The sequence below is a fragment of the Polypterus senegalus genome, chromosome 11 (assembly GCF_016835505.1).
Source record: "Polypterus senegalus isolate Bchr_013 chromosome 11, ASM1683550v1, whole genome shotgun sequence".
NCBI lineage: Eukaryota > Metazoa > Chordata > Cladistia > Polypteriformes > Polypteridae > Polypterus > Polypterus senegalus.
In genome coordinates this window covers 115,303,013-115,316,605 of record NC_053164.1, presented here as the reverse complement: position 1 = coordinate 115,316,605, position 13,593 = coordinate 115,303,013, and the positions used below count along the sequence as shown (strand labels likewise).

At 35.7% G+C, this 13,593-nt stretch overlaps 1 protein-coding gene across 1 annotated transcript in view; it reads right to left on the bottom strand.

The window, feature by feature from the left end:
* Nucleotides 1-10,686, bottom strand: part of prdm4 (PR domain containing 4) — a 71,191-nt gene extending 60,505 nt beyond the window's left edge. Inside the window, exon 1 of the mRNA XM_039769535.1 lies at nt 10,558-10,686. The gene's annotated coding sequence lies outside the window, so the exon portion shown is untranslated. The remainder of the gene's footprint in view (nt 1-10,557) is intronic.
* Between the last annotated feature and the right edge of the window lie 2,907 nt (nt 10,687-13,593).

Genomic DNA, 13,593 nt, shown 5'->3' with positions numbered 1-13,593 from the left:
GTCAATGTGACCTTTTGTAAGTAGTGCCTGGAGGATTCAGTGTGGAGAAACTCTATAGAGACAGCGTGTGTATTAACTTGTGGATTTTTCTGTGAGTATTTGGTGGCAGTCTGACAAAGTTGCTTCGAAAGACGGCATTAGCCGCTGAGCTCAGCTCAGACCGAAATTAGATGAATGGGAGGGAGATGATGACGTGACTCCCCACCCGCCTTTAACTGTCAATCCCCACAAACACAGTCTCGGAATTTGCATAAGCACACCCCTTCACCTACAATTTTAACTTAGTTATAAAGTGATCAAAACTCTCGCTTATATCCTCGCCCTCTCATTAAACTTGTATCCCGTGATACCTGTGGGCATGTGAAACGCCAGCGTAGCCTGTCTATGAACTTAATTTAAAGTTTAGGTTTACACCTTGCTTTCTTTCGAGGCAGCAACACTCATGAATATGGTAGTATATGTCACTCGCCGCTTCTTATTGTTTTTCGCTGCCTTCTCAATTATATAATGCATGTTTTCTTAAGCGCTTTTGCAGGTCTTCCTGGTTTTCTACGCACTGCGCTGACAATCAGTTCACGGATTACGTGGGAGGCGTGATGATGTCACACGAAACTCCGCCCTTCCAGCTCAACTCCATTACAGTTAATGGAGAAAAATACCTTCCAGTTATGACCATTAGGCGTAGAATTTCGAAATGAAACCTGCCCAACTTTTGTAAGTAAGCTGTAAGGAATGAGCCTGCCAAATTTCAGCCTTCTACCTACACGGAAGTTGGAGAATTAGTGATGAGTGAGTGAGTGAGTGAGGGCTTTGCCTTTTATTAGTATATATATATATATATATATATATATATAGTTCGACTTTCACGGCTTCACTCTATCGCGGATTTTATATGTAAGCATATCTAAATATATAACGTGGATTTTTTTGCTTGGACAATGGGTCTTTTAATTTATGCTACATGCTTCCTCAGTTGGTTTGCCCAGTTGATTTCATACAAGGGACGCTATTGGCGGATGGCTGAGAAGCTACCCAATCAGAGCACGCAGTTAAGTTCCTGTGTGCTGATTGGCTCAGCGACGGAGCGCCGAATTCAATTCCGCTGCGTTAACTAGGAAGTCTCGTCTCGCTCATTCAGCATCAACGTGTTTCACTGTTTAAAAAGTTAACTTTTGTGCTCTTTTGTGTTTATCTTTGTACATAGTCAAGCCCTTCGTTATGACTCCAAAACGATCTCCTCCTGCTACTGCTTCAGGGGACGGAAAATGCTAACGATTGCTGAAAAGGTAAAAGTTTTGGATATGTTGAAGGAAGGGAACAGCTACAATGCTGTAGGACGCCATTACAGGATCAATGAGTCCACGATTCTTTTTATTTAAAAAAGAGGAAAAGAATATAAGATCTACGGCCGCAGTGTCCTTTAACCAGGGCACAAAATGAGTTGTAAGTGGGCGTAATAAGGCGGTAGTCCAGATGGAATCTGCTTTAGGGATATGGATTGAAGACTGCCAGAAGAAGAACAATGATGGTGCTACACAGTTGCCTGAAGAGGCTCCTTTAGAAAAGCTGTAATGCACTTCTTTGTTGTGCAGTAAAATTAAATTCATCATTATCGGACAAGTTGTCGTGTCATTGTTGGTGAGTAACCATAATTAATTTTCTACATACAGTACTTAGTACATGTTCGTACGGTTAGTGTCACTGTACACACATTTTACTGTATACAATTTTTCTTGCATTGTACATATTTATTGCTGGTGGCCTGTCTATTGTAATGGCTGTAACATATGTGATATTGGAGACGCTCGATATCTTTAAAATAATATTTTGGTTTTACTGTATATAAACAGTGTGTTTACATACATAATTTCAACGAATCTTACCTACTATCTAAGATAATACAAAGGGTTTATGCTGTTTATAAGAGTGTGGGAGTGTTTATAAGGGCTTAAAATATATAAAAATAACTATATGAACATATGGTTTTTACTTTGCGGATTTATTAACCTTTCACGGGGGATTCTGGAACGCAACCCCCGCGTTCAAGGAGGGATCACTGTACTCAATTGTGACAGTGCTTTGAGAATCTGCATGTATCAGATTACCACTCAATGTAATGCAGCGGTCGTTTAATTTCGTCATCTATTATTTCTTTTAACTGTTTTACCATTAAGCATAAACCCCAAATTGCCTGCAAATCCTGGCTTCTGTTGAAAGCACTCTCAGTATCAGTGCATGGTCTACAGTAGCTAAAAAACAGTCACTTTTAAACATCTTTTCAAGAGAATGCTCAAATGTCAGCTCTTTTGCACTTCTCTCACTGATCTCAGAATGTTATCTCGGGATTCATGTCATGTGTAATCAGAGTTGCTATATGAAAAGAAGGAAAAGAACGTAAAAATAACAATGTCCAAAATATCATCTATCTGAAAATGGACTTAACTTCTTAATATCGAACACCTTCCCAAACAAGGTCCAAAGGTTTCAAATTATACATTTATAATAAAAAAAAAACAGTGTTATTATGCAATTTTGTATTATACAAGTGTGCATCAGTGTGTGCCCCTTTTATTTTTATGTTTTTTGCCCCATTAGGATTATGTAATTTTCTCAATGAACATGTCACAATGACAATAAACTGAATTACATATAAACATGGGTTTGTCTTACATGACCATGCCTCTATCCCAATGTTGTTTATCCTCCTAAAAATGGTCAAGTGTAGATCAACCCTTGTCACAAAATAATAGAACAAATCTATTAAATGTTGACAGTTTTTATTTCAATTTTGATTTCCCAGCAATACAGTAATAATGCTCAGTATTATTTTCTGGTTGTAACATTGTTGGCTTAATGTGCGAGGAGAAAAAAAAAAAAAAACATACCAATGAAAACTGCCTTGAGCCCCCCATTTTTTTATTTCATGGTTCTGGGACATTGTTATGCAGAGCCACTTGGGTTCATAGGAGACCAAAATGCTTGGGACATTTGCACATAATCCACAATGGGATTAATAGTTAGGGACTGTTAGGAAAGTGAGCAAATGATTCACACGAAAAAGTGCAATATGTAAAGAAAATTTCACAATTTTGCTCTCCAAAATGAATAAATACGCAATTTAAAAATGTGTATCTTAAGACAGTACTGTTACCAGACCAAGAAAATGATTTTAAAATGTCAGCTATTTAATTTTGCAATTCCTAAACTGAGAAATCTATAATACAGCATCATCTTTTTATTAACAATTAAAAACCTGCACTGATGAACATCTAGAGTTAAGTCTTACCATGCCAAAGGAAACAATATGTCTGTGAAACATAGGGCTGTAGTACTTGAGTCCGGTCTTGGCCTTGAGATGTTTTTTCGATTTCCTCTGACTAGTCTTAGACTTGATGGTATTTATACTCAGACTTGGCTGTTGGCCTTGTGCAGTATATTTTTTTGTTCACAATCGAGTTCAGCTGTCTTTCTTTCTTCTGCAAATGATTCACATCCATATGAAGTTTCCATTAGTACAGATCATTTGCTGGGCTTAATTTCTTTGTTCACTTTCACTCCAGTGTTTTTTCTGCTTACTGGTTAGAATAGCATTTGGGAATCACCTGACTAGTTCTATTTACTGCTTGTCTTGATTAGTACTATTATTTTCTTTGTTATTATTTCTTATTGTTATTTTTCATGTAAGCTGTTAGCCAGAAGCACTGTTTTATATCTACTTCGTTAGTTGAGTATATTTTGATAATATTTTCATTTTATGATCATTAAATTCTCTTTCTACTTTAATTTTACTACATTTTCCAACCTGAAATGGCTACTTTTACACCTATTGCTATCTAAAGCTGGTAAACACATTCGTTACTGCAAGATTAAACCAGAAAAGGTCTAAGAAAATACACACATTGCTTTACTCAGTCACTCACCTAAAATACACCTGTCCCATTAGTGTGTTTTCCACTGACCTAGAATACAATCTCGGAGGTGTCCCGCTTGCACTGCATGCTACTACTTTAAGCTGCAGATTCTTTAATGATTATAATACAACACCTAGTGTTCCTGTGCACAACATCACAAATAAGACAAAAAGATCTGCAAGCGTTTGACACATCCTTGCCTCCTTTGAACTCAGTTAGAGATGATGAACAATAATTTCTTGAAAACAAAATCATTGGCCATATTTAAAAGACCTGTTTTGCTTTATGTGAACAAAAGGTTCTCTGTTCTGCATGAAATGTATTTTGAGATACTGATTTTCACGAACTCTTCATCAAATCATAAAAACTCATAGAAGTAAGGGCTACCCTCGCTCTGTCTTGTCTAAGCAAAGGATGACATTGTGTTCAGAATTGCTAACTACTGCACTAAACAGAACACCAGAATAGAATGTGCAATACAGGCACACAGGCTACTTAATTTTCTATTCAGTGCGGTAGGATGCAATCCAGACACCGCTAATGAAAAATGTTAGCTACATAGCTGTAGTTAAATTAGAGGCTAAGGGGACTTGACACACCCTAATGGATGCGCTATGTTACTAAATCTCAAATAAAATATTTTTTCCTCAAAAATATTTTTAAGGCTGTACCTAATTTAAACATGTACAAAGACAATCCATAAATCCATTCTGCCCTAAACAACATTCTCCTGCCTATTGCCTATCCATAAAAAAAGAAGACACAGTATGTTAGGTAGGCCTTAGGGGCCTGTCCAGTAATAGTTTTTTTATGGGGAAAAATTTTTTTGTATTTAAAAATAATGGTAAAAATAAAGATATACTTGTGAATTCACAAAAAATTAATTGAAAGGTACCTTTCTAGCAACCATAATTATGTTTCACGCCCAGATTAGCGCTAGAGGTAAATTAGAATTATGTCAGACAGGCACTTGTGTATACGTGCAAAGTCCATCCACTAATCCATCCATTATCCTGCTTTATCCAAAGCAAAGTTGTGTGGGAACTGGAGCCTTTCCCAGAAAGCACTGGGCATAGGGGTGGAACAATCCCTGGACAGGGCACTAGACTATCATGAATAGAACACACACACACACACATTAGGGACAATTTAATGTTTATCATTGATAATTACAATAAGAGCAGAGAGCATCTTTTTTCAAAAATGAAAGCATTAGTATTAGCAGCTGCATCAAATCGCACCAGCAACTTTTATTAAACAAAAGATTGGAAAAGACTGCTTCCCAATCAATTATTACAAGGCCCCCACCTTGATGGCAACTAGACACAAAATCCAGCTAACAATTGGTTGGCCGTGTGTGAGCATTAGCAGCAATAAACTGAATCCTTCAATCTGTAAATGGATTATCAGTTTTCTGGTAAGCCGAAAACAATACGTTCATGTGGGCTCCCACCTCTCTGTCTCCATATTAGCACAGGTGCCCCTCAAGGCTGTGTACTTTCCCCCTACTTTATTGTTTGTTAACCAATGACTATAGGTCCACTGATCCTTAAGTTAAAATCATTAGTTTGCTGCTGACACCACCATTATTGGTCTAATTACTAATTATACTATTATACTATTATTGGTCTATAAGGTTACAAAACACCTTATAGAAAAGAGGTGTCTCGTCTTGTGTCTTGGTGTGCTTCCAACAACTTAGGGCTCAATACCTCCAAGACAGTGCAAAAGGTCATTGACTTTCGCAAACAGCAGTTACAACCTCTCCCACTAGAAATTAATGATTCTGTAGTCAATATGCTGGTATCCTTCAGATTTCTGGGCACAACTATCACAAACACTCTCAGCTGAGAACTTAACACCATCTACATCACTTAAAAGGCAGCACAGCGATTGTACTTCTTATATCAACTATTTCCCAGCCAATCCTAGTTCAATTTTACAAAGCCATAATTGAAAGTATAATCACATTCTCCATTGTTGTCTGGATTGGTTTGGCAATGGCACACTCCAAAAATAAATTACAGCATGTTGTGAGGTTTGCTGAGAAAAAATAATTGGCTGTGCCCCTCCAACTGTGGCAGACCTGTATAAATGTTGTGTCACTAACCATGTCAAAATGATCAGCACAGATCATTTCACCTTGCTAATCACTTATTCCATAAATTCCCCTCTGGTAAATACTTCAGGTCAATTAAAACTAAAACTAACAGACACCTCAATAACTTCTTTCCCAAAGCCATAGGCCTCTGAAAACCAGTAACCTAGCCTGACTTCTTTGTATATTCATGCACTCTGACAGATACTGTATGAATGTGTATGTGTGTACAGTACATGTGTGTGTGTGCAGGTGCATACACATTCACATCTCATTTATAATGTAATCATACTATTCTGCAAACTTGTATGAAGTTTTTCTTTTTAACTTATGCTGTTTATGTTATTTGTAAGTGATGTTGTGTTCTGTTATAAGAAGCTTCAAATCTACCAAGTCAAATTTCTGTACATGAAGTAGTGATTCTGATTCTGATGGTGGTGTCAAGCAAAGTCAGACTAAATCACAAGTGTTTATGTACAGTATGTACATTATTGAGGATTGGGGCACTAATGATCCTAAACGAGTTATACTGAACGTCAACAGAGGGGGTCCCATGCAGTGAGAGGTCATTGCTGTCTCTCTGCTTTCCTCTGTGTGTGCGCATCCCATACCTGCCTAGGAATGTGCGGTCAGGTGAGGTAGGCTCATCATGAAAAGTAAAAAAAAACTAATAACGATAACATAAAATAAATGTGTCCACTGGTCTGTGCTATAAATTTGTTTTCTCTATGATACCAATAATTTTGATCATTTTAATAGTCAAAATAGCTGAATTGGCACATTTCCTGTTCAAATACCGGGGAGAAACGCCTCACCTTGGACTGCACTATCCCGATGCACATGCTGGGTTGATGCATGCAATTGGCGCGTGCCTGTTGCTGTCTCTCTGTATGTCACCAATATAATGTTTGCAGACATGTTTATTACACACCCTGACTTTCCACAGTCTGACTAATATCTTTAATGAATGTGTGTGACATATTTAGTCTTGCTGATTGGACATAAAACCGAAGTGAAAAGGCAAAAGTTGAGGCAGACACTACCATGCCCTGATGTGAGCCAAACAGGTGCTTGTTGCTGCTGTTCTTCTGCGTAGAGGCTCTAAGTGCCAATAAGTTAGTGATATCAGAAAGTCAAGTGGATTGTAGCAGTCTGTTTTTTTTTTTTTTTGTTCTGAATGACTGCCAAAATGTAAAATTAAGATTTTTAAAACAAAAGGAAAATGAGGACTTTTACAAGAAAGTAATGGAGATTTTCATAGAGAATGACAGGCACATGGACTTCATTTACAAATAAAGGTAAGAAAATAAACAGATTTCAATTTTACAAAAAATGGGATCAGACTAAGAAAAAAAATCCAATATTTAAAAACTAAATTTTGTCCTTAAATAAAATATTCTTTTGTTTTTCTTGTTATGCTTTTGTTGAACATTCTGTATTTAAACTGATTAAAGCATCACAATTAAAAGCTTTTAAAAACAACTAAATATTTCTATTAAGGTCAAAATTGAAATTTGTTTTTTTTTTTTTTTGTACACCACTCTATACTTTCATTTGTATTGAATGCACATGAATTGTGGAATTGCAACAGCAAATTTAGAACACATGGAGGGTGCAGAGCAAATGCGCTCTCTCTGCTCTCTGTCGCTGCTATAAATGTAACATTCTTTCTTAGCCAAATTTGCACCTTACCTATGTGTGTGTGTAAAGAATGCTGATGAGATATTAAACATAACCAGTAGTCAATATGCATGCAGCCAACTGAATAGTGAGTAAGCTACTCTTTTGGGTTCATATATTTGTAAATCTGACTCTGAAGGAGTCCGTGCCTCACCAGCCATGAACCTCACCGCATATCACTGCTGCCTAGGTGTGTGTGTGTATAGGGTGGTCCAGATCTAATTATGCAATTTTCATTACGCTATAACTTAAGTTTATTACATAGAGAATTCGCAGAAAATTATTTTTGTTGCCGATGGATGACAGCGAAATCAGCAAATTAATTCAATGCAAGTCCATTTTCGTTTATTACAAGATATTTCGAACAATTCTTTTGTCTTGAATTGTTTTCCTGCATTGCATAAAAAGTTGCATAATTAGATCTGGACCACCCTGTACTGCTTATACCATACATACGTGCTTTGTGCGTCTTAGTGATACTCTATTCTGGAGTTGTCTGCAACATTATCATACAGCATAGCATTCAATTAATATAATTTTTGTTTAATGCATTTTTATATTATGGGTACAGCATCTGCTATAGCATTTAAAACATTCAATGGATTTATTTTCTGGTTGTATTTGTTTGCTGTTCTTTGGAGAAACCTAGTTTGGCTTCTAAGAAAATTTACACAAACAATATTAGATGGATTCGAAAATGTTTTAGCTAACTAAATATGACCTACACAAGTGTCCCTCGCTCTGCATATTATTTTTGGTCATGAACTTTTGTGTATTTTTTTTATTTTAAGAAAGTAATGTTCTATAACTGACTTTTGACTTTGACTTAAACAGTTGCAAAGACTACCATTCGAAGCTTGTGTACGTTATGATGAAACTGCTCAAAAAAAGCATTTTTTAAAATGTTAACTATTTGCATTCAGTTTTGTAGATTAAACACAAAAACATCAAGTTGTTTGTCCATAATGTGTTTTTTTGGTCCAGAATAAAAAAAAAGATAAATTATATGTTTTTCTGATTTTCAATATGGTGTTCAACTATTAACATGAAATAAATAATGTTTTACTGTTTCTCAAGTGCAACCACTGACCTATGTAGTACTGTAAAAGACACTGATGAACACTGGCATTTTTGGACTGATGAGCATAACACACATTACCTTAACGAGGAAAACAGACAACATATTAGACAAAAGTAACTGAATTACTCAGACGAGCTGCAAAGCACAGGTAACCAACTTGTTGAAAAGCTAAATTCTTTGATACAGATGAGTTTATGTAGTTCTACAGCAACTAATTTACAGTAACAAAATGGGCTGATTATTTAGCTTGATATGAGGTTACATTGACATCTGGGTGTGTGTGACATTAACTACTATGTAAAACTGTGCACTGCCCTGCATGCATTGAACCAATGAATATAATTTGAAGTACAGTATAGACTGGACGGAAGCGAGATACACACTGCCAAATAAGTAATTGAATATGGCATTTTAAAAGCTGGCCCAAAGGACTGCCCGTCATTCAACCACCTGCCTCTTCAGCCTGATGACAAAAAAAAGAAAAAAAAAAGAACCTGCAAAAATATTCTTTTCCTGAGGAAACTTTTTCTAACATACTGTGTTAAATTATTTATTTATTTACAGTTTACGTAATTAAAGTGAAAATACATTTCTTTATGTGCTGATATAGGCAGGGTATTTGGCAAAGTATAATTTTTCTAGCCGGTTAGTTTGTATTTACCAACATAGACAATGGATGTGGTGCACCATAGGTGACATGCATCTGTGTGATACATTAGAATTAACTCTGACGGTAAGTAGTCGAAGGAAATGTGAAGTTTCAGTTTGACTCTGACTTCAATACAGCACGATACCCTTAATGAGCCAGGTTTATAAATTATTACATATTTCAATAAAATGTTCGATGTAATGCCAAGTGAAAAAAACATACTTGAAAAATGTGGCCTAATATCACCCTATACTTCTGTTTCACTTTATTTTTGAATAAATAAAAGTGAAAAATAATCATCTAAAAAAAATTCCAGTTAAATTCTGGTTTTGGACTTGGTCTCAACTTGGACTCGTCAAAGTGATTACAGCACTTGTGAAATATATATCTATATATCTATAATGTAATAAATATATCTATACACACATACATAAAAACATATATACATTCACACAAAGTAACACGTTTATAAACTTCATATTAAGTAGCTATTTTGAGTTACGGTGTTGGAAAACGTCATACGTTTACAATACGCATTTTCAATATAAGTTAATTATTAATATTGATAATCCATCATACGTAATACAGCATTTTACAATGAAGAGTTTCATTTTCAACCGATTGCGTACTATATGAAAAGAATATTCACCGACTTTTAAATGCAGATTTATTTTTAAAATTACACTGCAGTTTACTAAAGTACTTTTTTTAGTCACATATTTATAAAATATCTAGAAAATACCATCAGTTTACTTTATAGTAAGTAGGAGGGATATGCTACTTTCTTATAAAAGAATATCGCTGTAATAAAACCATCAAATTTTATATATTAACACGTGTAGGGATGCATTTTTCCCTAATTAATGGTGATATGCTTAAGTTATAATTATTTAATTTTCAGTATAAACACAATTGAAAGTGGCATCTTTATGACAAAAATTATAGAAGAGTACATTGACTCTCGATGGAGGGGTGACCATAACAAAGCTTATCAACACACAAACCACAACATTCTTTAATATCTTTCTCTACATTAACCGATCACTCCACAATTTTAGAACAGTTGACTATAACAATAAGTCATCAAGGCTTTGCATCTAGGACAATCAAAGAAAAAGGGCAACCGATGGCGACTCACCGACATACTAGCAGCCGTGTTGATGTTCATTACCGCAGAAAGCTTCCAAGACGAGCATGCGTCAAGGTGCTTAGGGATCGTGTAAAAAGTGTGATTATAATTAAAAACGAATAATGAGTCCTCACTCTTAAAGTAGCCAAATCATATATTCTAAATTGCTTCTAATTTTAAGAATCCCATTTCTAGTAACAATATAAAAAGCATATTTGCATAAGTACATTTTAATTCCATGTGGAAAACGTATCTTGCTTTTTATGTGGCTCCTCTTTTTAAAGCGAAGACGAGACGCGGAGGCATTTTACATCCTATTAGCACCCTCTAGGGTTTAACAGTGTAAAATGTTGCTTGCCTTGATTTTAATAAAGCTGCTTTACGAAAATAACCTCTTGTCCTAGGTCTGTATCATACACCATTAGTTGCTATTGTCTCCCAATTTTGTTTGCATTAGTAGGACGTAATGAAAGTTAATTGGAACTGAACACCATTTGCTTTCTTTAAATAACCATCTATGATCAGTCCATATATTAATGTGAGCTATAGTCAGATAACCGGAGGCTAAAGTTCTTATTTTCATTTTGTCTCATGAATGAGAGACTATTCAGACATATTCCAAATTTGCTTGGACTTCCCTATAATCAATATTTTAAGTAGATATTAATTAATCGATTTATTTTAAATTCTTCTTTAATTATACGTTTTTCATTGCGTGCAGTGTGTGAATTTAAATTAACATCCATCCATCATCCAACCCGTTATATCCTAACTACAGGGTCACGGGGGTCCCAGCCAACAGAGGGCGCAAGGCAGGAAACAAACCCCGGGCAGGGCGGCAGCCCACCGCAGATTTAAACTAACATTCAATTTGAAATGTAACTAGCATGTCAAGTTATCGCTACCTTTTTTGTTTGTTTTTTGCACGTTAATGCCGATATAATAGATCGCCATCAATGCATTACTCTGACCTGAAATCTACTCTTATTTATATAAAATCCTAGCCCTAAAAGTGCAACGATTTTATGTGACGTTTTTATGTCACTTTTTTGTCACACTTTAAATAAGGCTTATTTTAAAACCTACATATATATGTTTGGCATCATTCTTTTCATAATTTATCGAACATTAATGTGATGTTGTTAGATTTTCAGATTCTTATTCCGTTTTTAAATTATAAACTAAAATGTCAAGAAATCATGTCCTGCGAGAGAGACTTTATGCCAAGCGATTTAACCACGCCCAGGGCGGAAATAAAAGACATAGAGTAGATGACAAAGACAACCCAGCCACAGGGGATGCACAAACCAGTGTGTTTCTTTGTGCCAGTCTCAAGCCTGGATAAATGGGGAGGGTTAGGTCAGAAAGGGCATCCGGTTTAAAATTTGCCAAATCAATATGCGGACAACAATTTTGGATGATCTGCTGTGGCAGTCCTTAATGGGAGCAGCAAGAAGAAGAAGAATAAGAGTAGATGACAAAGACAGCTGCTGTACAGGCTTTTAAATGTTCAAAGCCTCACATGAGATGCAGATCACATGGCATAGCAGCAGCAGCAACAAGCCAGCAGCTGATCGAGCAAAGAGGAGGTAAAAAAAAAAACTGTATTTGTTTCCCATTGTATCACTGTTTAAGAGGGGGTTTCTGAGGAGGGACCGCATCTCCTTGGAATGTGTTTAGCCCAAGGTTATTATAGTTTTGCCTTTTTATATTAATTTTTATTTCTATTCAGTTTAGTTTTAGTTTTCCTTCATCGTGTATTTTTAGTTTTAATTTAGTTTTTATTTTACAAAGACATTTCTATTTTATTTTTATATATAATAGTTTTAGTTTTAGTAATTATTGTATGGTTAAAGAGCTACTATGCAGTTTCGTTTTTGTGTCACAATGAGGCAGACATGTATGCTTAACGGATTTAGATATGAGTTTAACGTTAGTGGAAGCTTACTGCACTACACAACACACTTTACTATTTGGTTTTGTTTTTGTCTGATAAAAACAAGCATAATCAAAACCAGGTACTGAATATGAACAATTTTACACAATTTTATCATTTTAAAAATATTTTCTATGTCATTTGTGCTGAACAAATCTGTGCTGACTGTTGGAACTTTTTTCTTTTCCCTTTATTGCCCAGAATGGGCCAATTTGTAATGAAATTTAGGTGAATTTTAAGGTTTGAGGGTTTTTTACACACTTTACTTTTTTAAATGTCTACAGCACACAACATCTCCTGCTCCAACAACAATGTGCTTATAATGAATGCCTGTAATATTGCATTCAAAAATCTCAAATACTGGTCTTTGTTATTTTCTACCAGCCATACAGATCTCTGATTTCATCTCAGGCACAATTTATAGACAGAATTTTGCCACCTGCAGGCCTGAAAAGAAATCAAAAAATAAGAAACAGAATCCAATGTGTTCTGACAGGTGTGATCATGAAAATCATGGAAGCTTAGAAAGAACAAGGCTTTTAGGCTTGAATCAGTGTGCAAACCCCACCTAGCTGTACTGATGGAAACAAAGAAAAATAAGCATGTATTGTGAAGGTTAGGTGTGGAGAGACTTGAATAGCCAGTGCATAAAAACAGTAAACCCATAATGAGTAATGGTAATAAGAGTATGGACAGGCACAAAATGACAGAGACAACATCTGAGATTAGGAACGATATAAACATTTTCTAAAACTGTTTATCTAGAGCAGGATCGCAGGAACCTGGGGCCTCATGTATAACGCCATGTGTAGAACTCTACTATAACATGGCGTAAACACAAAAGCAGGAATGTGCGTATGCACAGAAAAATCCAGATGCATAAATCAAACTTCCACATTCTTCCGCTATATAAATCCTGGTCAGCGTGAAAAGTAACGCACGTGCACGCGTGTGCTGTCCCGTCCCAACTCCTCTCAGAATTACGCTCTTTGAATATGCAAATCAATATAAATATCCCTTAAGCTCAGCCTTCTGTGAAAAGACAATAGGAAAAGCATGGGGGAAAATAGTAGAATTTCAGCGAATACCAAGTGGAGGCAAGCAAAAAC